The sequence below is a fragment of the Equus asinus genome, chromosome 6, assembly GCF_041296235.1.
Source record: "Equus asinus isolate D_3611 breed Donkey chromosome 6, EquAss-T2T_v2, whole genome shotgun sequence".
Classification (NCBI taxonomy): domain Eukaryota; kingdom Metazoa; phylum Chordata; class Mammalia; order Perissodactyla; family Equidae; genus Equus; species Equus asinus.
Window position 1 is genome coordinate 99,865,201 of NC_091795.1, and position 8,320 is coordinate 99,873,520.

The 8,320-nt window shown below is 47.3% G+C and overlaps 1 long non-coding RNA gene across 1 annotated transcript; it reads left to right on the plus strand.

Annotated features, from left to right (window-relative positions):
- The first annotated feature begins 460 nt into the window (after positions 1 to 460).
- Positions 461 to 7,499, plus strand: LOC139045573 (uncharacterized). Its single transcript, XR_011504238.1, has 3 exons — positions 461 to 801; positions 1,782 to 1,842; positions 5,499 to 7,499. It is a non-coding gene; the product is annotated as an uncharacterized lncRNA (long non-coding RNA).
- The last annotated feature ends 821 nt before the right edge of the window (positions 7,500 to 8,320 follow it).

Sequence of the window (8,320 nt, forward strand, 5' to 3'; positions counted from 1 at the left end):
CTCTCGGAGATTTTCCTCGTTTTTTAAAATTCTTAGTTCTCTTTCTTCCTCTCTCTGGAGCCGTTCAGCCTGTCTGTCTTCAATTATGTTAATTTGCTTTTCTATGGTGTCTACACGGGCATTCAGGGAATCTGCATTCTGTTTTATCTGGTCCATTGTGTTTTTCATCTCTAGTAATTCTGTTTGATTCTTCTTTATGATTTCAATCTCTTTTGTGAAGTAACTCCAGAACTCGGCTTGTTTCTCTATCTTTCTCTCTACCTCATTGAGTTTTTTGATTATAGCTGCTCTGAATTCATTATCACTTAGTTTACCTAATTCCAAGTCCTCAGGACTTAATTCTGTGTTTTTATTGTTTTCCTTCTGGTCTGGGGCTTTTATAAATTGCTGGATGGTAGAGGAGTGGTTTTTTCTCATGGTGGTAGAATTCGGTTGCAGTTACAGCCTGTCGCCACTAGATGGGGGTTGAGAGCGGCGTGTTAGCTCTCCACCTTCGTGCAAGATGGTGGCGCCCAGAAGCTTTGCTGGGAGGGAGGGGCAGTTTTTCTCGCACGCGGATCTGGATTCAGATGAGTTCTGTTCTCTGGTCTCCCGGGGCCCTGGGTTTATGGGGTCCCGCGCATGGAAGCTTTCCCCCGTCAGTGGGTTTCCACTGAACCAGTGGCTGGAGTCCTGGAGGATCCCCCGGTCGCGCAGCCCCTCCCCTGCTCCTTCTCAACCCGCACCGCAGCTATCGCAGACTCTAGGGGAGGGAGCCATGTTCTCTCCTACCGTTCCAGTGCCTCCGAGGGTGTAAGCAAGGTTATGATCTCCGCCTTCTTGGTATTGTAGGTCTCTAACGAGCTGGCATTATGTTTATTCTCTGAAATTCAGTTCTTCCAATCCTTTGTTGTATTTTGGAGGGGAGAGAATCCTGGGTCAGCTCACCCTGCCATTTTGCTCCGCCCCTCTCCTCCCCAAGAGGTTTATTATTGAAAGGCAGCCAGTGGGGGAGATGGGAGTTAGAACTCAGATCCACCTCCTCAAAGGGAAAGTTAGAGGTGTTTATCTGGGGTCTGAGGCAGGGGAGGGGAGCATGTGCTGGGGTTTTAGGTGGGGGCTGGGGATTATGTGGCCCTGCTGGTTGGCACCTTCCCACCAGCCTGCCTTTGGCCTTGAAGGCTGAATTTCTTCTCCCTGGACTGTCTGGACTTTTCCAGTTAGTTCTCATCGTCAGCCTGCATTTGGCCTTGTGAGGCTGAGTCTTGACGTCTGGACCCTGACGTCACAGGAGTCAGCTCGTGTACACTAAGGGGGGGGGTTGTAGAGACCCAGGTCGTTCTGGACAGCAGTGGCTCTGCTGAGCATGCACAGCCATCCGTGGTTAGCGAAGCTTGTCTCAAAGTTTCTGCTCTAGGGGAGATTTTTTTAACTTCTTCACCCTCAGTTTCAGGATGACTACAAATTACTGTTTCAAAACTGTTGGTTGACTTATTACTTCTGATTTTTCTCAGCTAACTTGTGCTGTGTTTAACACAAACATGTAGAAATGGAACGTAAACTTTAAGGAAGAACAGTGTATGTAGAACTGGAATTCCGGGGTCTACGTCCCAGCTTCTTCTGTAGTTTGCCATCTCTGGGACAGTTAGGAACCAGTGCTGGGCCTCAGTGGGGTCCTTGGGTTGAGCCGGGAGGGAACCGCAGAGCCAGCAAGGAGAAAAACCAGGGTGGGGGCAGGGCAGGAGTCAAGAGGATGCCAGGCACCTAGCTCAGTATGGTGTCCTCCTGGTTCTCTTCTCCAGACCACAAGAGGGAGCTGCTGCAGGCTGCGGATGCTGACGCCTTCCTGGCTGCATTCGTCCGGTGAGCTCACGCAGTCAGCTCGCTCTGACGTCTGTCCAACATGCACGACTCCCTGACATCTCTCCCTAAATCCCAGGCTCAACTGTTTATTCAGCATCTCCACTCAGACATCTGAAACACAACGTGAGCACAACCACGCTCTTGGCTTTGCCCCTACCCAAAGTCAGCTCCATCCACGGTCTTCCTCACCTCAACCGATTACAACTCCATCCTTCAGTTGCTCAGGCCAAAACCCTTGGAATATCTCTGACCACCCCTCCCCCCTCCAGCCCCATGACTTACATTCATTCCATCATCAGACCTAGTTGGCTTTCATGCAAAATGGATCAGAATCTGATCATTCCTACCACGCCCACACTAGGTCCTGGCCCAAGTGCCCCAGCCTCGGTTACCCAGACCATTGCAATAGCCTCCCACTTGTTTTCTTGCTTCCATCTGCCTCTCTACAGGCTGTTCTCTGCCCCACTCCCTTCACACCGCACGGCCCCTCCCCAGCCTTGCCTCCTCCTGCTCCCCTTGTGTGTGCATTCCAGCCCCTGTGGGCACCAGGAGCTCATTGCCTCAGGCTGTGTATTTGTTCACTTTGCTTGGCACACTTTTTCTCCAGACGTCTGGTTGCTCCCTCCCTAACCTCCATCCTGGGTCTGCTCGAACGTCATTTAACATGGAGCTTTCCTGGCCATGCCTCATACAAGTGCATTTCCACTTCCTGTGCCCCTCCATCTTTCTCCGTCTTACACACACACACACACAACACACACACACACACACACACACTTCTGTTTGTCTCCCCATTAGAACTAAAACCCCATGAAGATAGGGATTTTTTTTCCCGGTTGCTTAGTGCTGCATGCCTGGGGCCTAGAACAGGGTCTGGCAGAGAGCAGGTACCTAAGAAACACTTGTGGAATGAATCGATAAACAGAGCATTCATCTGAGGGCCTGAGCATAGTAGAGAACCAGGTTCAGCCTGTCAGCAGGACCTGGGAGATGGGGGCAGGGCAAACAGATTGAGAATGAGAATGGGCTGGCCCAGTGGTGTAGTGGTTAAGTTTGCGTGCTCCGTTTAGGCAGCATGGCATTCACGGGTTCAGATCTTGGGCGCAACCTACACACTGCTCATCAAGCCATGCTGTGGCAGCATCCCACATACAAAATAGAGGAAAATTACCACAGATGTTAGCTCAGGGACAATCTTACTCACTGAAAAAAAAACAGAGAGACCGAGGGGCAGAGGGAGGGGAAGGTGCGTGGCGGGGGCGGGGCTGGACTGGCTCTGAGATGACGCAGGTTCCTGCTGACTCCTTCAGGAGGGACGTTGGACAGGCGGATCCAGTGTGTGGGACGTTAGCTGGCTGAAAGGGCTCAAATGTGCCCGAGTCATTGGATAGTTGCAGCCAGAGACCTGACCCGCTGGAGCCTATCATGCTGGCAAAAGTTTACTTTTCATCAGAGTGGGATTTGCTTTCTGAAAAATTATCCTTATAGTTCAAATTTCAATATCTATTACTTGTACGTTCTTGTGGTTTTTTTTATTGCTAAGAAGATTTAGTCCTAATGTTTAGTTGTTTGGTGTTCTCATGTTCTGCTCCCCTCCCCCCAACACTGGTGTTGAAATCAAACAAACAGGGACCAGGGCCCAGCCCAATGGCCGAGTGGTTAAGTTTGCGCACTCTGCTTGGGTGGCCCAGAGTTTCGCCGGTTCAGATCCTGGGCACTCACTTGGTACCACTCATCAGGCCATGTTGAGGTGGCGTCCCACGTGCCACAACCAGAAGGACCCACAACTAAAAGATACAACCATGTACTGGGGGGATTTGGGGAGAAAAAGCAGAAGGAAAAAAAAAAAGCTCCTGGAATCAGCAATAAATAACAAACAAACAAACAGAGACCAGCCTGGAAAATGCCCTGAGCTAACAAAGCCAGTTTGTTCCTACAAACAAAGGTTAACGTGGCTTATTTTGCAAGACTAACTTGACCTGGGTCATTTCTTGCTTATGCCTCTGGAAATCATGGGCAAAACTAAAAGTGATCCCCCCAAATTGATATGAGGTAACCACTAACCAATTCCCTATCATTTAAGAAAATTCTAATATTATAACCAATCACCGTGAAGAAGACACAGTCCCTGCCTCCCCGCCATACCAGCGGCTTTATAACAATATGCCCTGAGCCTCACCCCACGTTTCCATGTGATCCCCCAGTTTGCAAGTTGTTTTGTTGTGTGCACAGTCAGCACTTTCTAATTGCTACTTCAGTGATTTATCGGTTTTATTTCTTTTACGTCTGAACTTTTGACAGTGTTTACGAAAAACTGTTCTGTGGAACATTTTTGGAATTAGTGGATGCCTCCCCCAACATGGGAAAAAGTTTGTCGCCATTCAGCATTTTCTTCTTTACAAGCCGTACCACTTTTCAGAAGGGAGAGGGTACAGGCAGTGTCCTCGAAGTTTGGGACAGTATGACCCCAGATATAATGACAAATGAAGAATGACAGAGCTGACGTCACACTGGACTAAACATTTGGTTTTATTTTTATCCTGGAAGCACAAAGGTTTGGGGGAATTCACTGAAATACCTGCATTTTTCCCTCAAGAGAAAGAGCCTAGAGTCGTACGAATGTCTTCTGTCTTATTTCAAAGATGTTTTAAGACCAAGAGAAATGCTCTCCTTTTAATTAGTTTGAGCAAAATTTTGCTGACCATGGCCTCCAGGCAGCTGTTTCTGAAAGTTGCTTCTTTGTTACGAAACCCAGACCTATCCTCCCCTTTTTCAGTTAAGGAAATTTACATGCACAGGTGGCTTGTTTCTTAATTCAAAACACTGTAACTTTTTGTAAAAATTATTAGTGCAATTTTTCAAATATACGCCAAAAAACAATAGTTTCATGAACATCCCTGTATCTCTGTCACCAGCTTCATTATGGGAAAGTCTCTTGTCATTTATGACTCTGAGTGGACTCGCCAGGCTTCCTTGACTTGTAGGGTATGGGGTATTTCCACTGGTTTCATTCTATAGGTCTTACCATCAACCCTGCATTTATTTACAGAGGGACACTTGTGTTTCGCAGCCACCTTTTTTTTTTTTTTTAAAGATTTTATTTTTTCCTTTTTCTCCCCAAAGCCCCCCAGTACATAGTTGTATATTCTTCGTTGTGGGTCCTTCTAGTTGTGGCATGTGGGACGCTGCCTCAGCGTGGTCTGACGAACAGTGCCATGTCCACGCCCAGGATTCGAACCAAGGAAACACTGGGCCGCCTGCAGCGGAGCGCGCGAACTTAACCACTCGGCCACGGGGCCAGCCCCACGCAGCCACCTTTTATTTTGGCTCTTTCTTTTAAAATGCTCCTGAAACGTACTTTTTAACCAGGTATTCCTATGTAGCTTCTAGCAAGGGCCATGTCTTCCGTTATTTATGACGCCCATTCTCCCTGAACACCTTCTGTATTTTCCAGAAAGCCCTCCAGGTTGTTCCATTTAGAAGACATTAGCTCACTTTTGACCCTAACAGAAAAGAGCTTCAGACACAGGCTCCTCCGTGGAATTGGGTCTGCTCTGGCGTTGCAGCACGGGGTTTAGCAGTGAGGTGGTGGGGCTGAGACACAAGAGAACATGGAGTTGAGAGCAGTTCACTGATCTCTATTCTCTCTTGATTAGAAACACTCAAAGCAGAGGAGAACCTTGGCAGTGCAGTATTTGTCATGGATATCTGCTATGTTGTCTGCCCGGCGCTTTCCCTCTCTCCTGGGGCCACAGCCCTCTCCCTGTGCCAATCATGAGGCTCTGATGGGGCCGCCAGGCTCAGCACCTCCCCGCTGGCCGCCCACGTGGCCACCCAGCCGGACCTCTGGCTCCCGCAGAGGTGCAGGGGATGGATACCTGGCTCTAGCTGGGCTACCTGGAATCTTCCATGAGACCGGATGGCCAGACACTACGTAAAAGACCTCTCTTCCTGGAATCTTCCATGAGACCGGATGGCCAGACACTACGTAAAAGACCTCTCTACCTGGAATCTTCCATGAGACCGGATGGCCAGACACTACGTAAAAGACCTCTCTTCCTGGAATCTTCCATGAGACCGGATGGCCAGACACTACGTAAAAGACCTCTCTTCCTGGAATCTTCCATGAGACCGGATGGCCAGACACTACGTAAAAGACCTCTCTACCTGGAATCTTCCATGAGACCGGATGGCCAGACACTACGTAAAAGACCTCTCTTCCTGGAATCTTCCATGAGACCGGATGGCCAGACACTACGTAAAAGACCTCTCTACCTGGAATCTTCCATGAAACCGGATGGCCAGACACTACGTAAAAGACCTCTCTTCCTGGAATCTTCCATGAGACCGGATGGCCAGACACTACGTAAAAGACCTCTCTACCTGGAATCTTCCATGAGACTGGATGGCCAGACACTACGTAAAAGACCTCTCTTCCTGGAATTACAAGCAGGTGTAGTTTTAGAGCTGCTGGTGGCTGTGTTTCCTGACATACGCAGAGCGCCCATTATAGGAGATGAGAATTAAGCCAAAGTACAGAGAAAAGAGAGTTGAGATGTGGAGAGAGAAAGAGGGAGAGAGAGGCGTTAACATTCTTTGAGCCCTGAATCCAGTCATGCTGGAGGCGAGATCCGCTCAAGCCTGCCCAGCTATGTGAGCACATATATCGTTTTGTTTTGTTTTGTTTGCTTAAGCAACTTGTTGGATTTCTGTCATCTGCCACCTAAAGTACCTTGAGCAATAAAGATGAGAGCTGTGTTCTTCAAGTGTGAGGGTGCCCAGGTGAACGCCCTTCGCCTTTGTCGCTGGCTGAGCATTGCACTAATGGTGCACAGGCCTCGTGGGCTCAGCGGTTGGCACCTGAGCACGAGTCCTGCCTGGCACAACACTACCAGCACTGCTGGCGTTCTTCACACACTCGCAGTAGACAGCAAGACGGACAGAAGCAGAGTCCAGTTTCTCCTAAGAATGTCCTTGATGAAGCATAAAGGTTATAATTTTATTAAATCTTGACCCTTCAGTAGACATCTTTTTAATGTTCCCTGTGACAAAATGGGAAGTACACAGAAAGCATTTCTGCTGCACACCAGAGGGTGATGGTTTTGAGGGCGAGCACTCATCTGCTTGAGTTGCAAGCTGAATGAGCTGCCAAATAACCATGGTTATTCCAACTGGGGTGTTTGGCAGACATTTGCTCGAAAATGAACTAAGTGAGCCTGTCTTTTAAGAAAACAACCCACAATATTTATCACCAATGATCACCAAGCTTTCAAAAGGAAATTTGAATTTTGTAAAATTTGTATCTGTCCTGTGAGCTCGACAGCTTTCCAGTGTCTAGGCTTTTCTGATGAGACTGGTGGAGATTAAAAAATGTTACTTTTTCGTATTGTATAACAAAATGTGTTAACATTTGGAAAATATGCATAACTTAGTGAATCAATATTTTCAAAACGTCGAATGCCAGCTATCATGAAATATGTACCGAGAGTCTAAGACAGAGCGATGTGACAGAGTATGAAATCATCGATAGGGTTGTCAGATCCCACATTGCAACCAACTTTGAAGAACCTACCACTTGTTGAACTTTGCTGTCGTGTCAAAGATGAATGTCTTCAGCTATCTGGAAGGCTATTAAAATATTCCTCCCTTTTCCAACTACAAATTTGTGTGAGGCTGGATTTTCTTCATGTAATTTGACCAAAATAACGTGTCAAGACATTAGAGGCAGAAGCAGATATGAGAATCCCCTTTCTTCTATTAAGCCAGAGAGTAAAGAGGTTCAGAAAAATGTAGTAAATGCCACTCTTCTCATTATTTTTTATTTGTAAAATATGATTATATCATAAAATGTTATTTGTTAATATGTAATTGGTTATCATTGTTATGTTTAGATGAATTAACACCTAAATACTTATAATTTTTTTTCTCATTTCCAATTTCTAAAACGGAGATATCAATAGATAGAATTCATATAAGCAGAAGCCCCTTGGGGTACCCCACATTTTTAAGGACCACTAGAAAGTTTGAGAACTGCTGAAGTAGAAGATAAAGCCCTGAGTGAGGGTTATGAGTGGAGCTGTTTTAAGCCCGTGGGCTAAGGGGGAGCTGAAAGACCAAGACAGTCGGTCTGTTTCATGAGCTCACCCCTTGGTCCAGCACAGGACCTCCAGGAGCGGGGACACCGGGAGCGGGCACGTGAGTGAGCGCGGGCACATGGTGGGCAGGCACATTGTACAGTGCTGGCAGGTACCGACCTCAGTGGTGAGGCTCACTGAGCTTCAGCTTATTCTTTGATCTCCTTTTCTTTCAAAACAACTAGGAATGAACTTTAGAACTAACACGCCCAGTCTGGACAGCCTCGGACTGCTGGGACTCAGAAAACATCCTTGTGTCCAGAGTGGATTTTTTTCATTCTCACTAAAAGACATCATGAATGAAAGACCTTAGCTCATTATAAGGACTCAACAAATGCCATTCA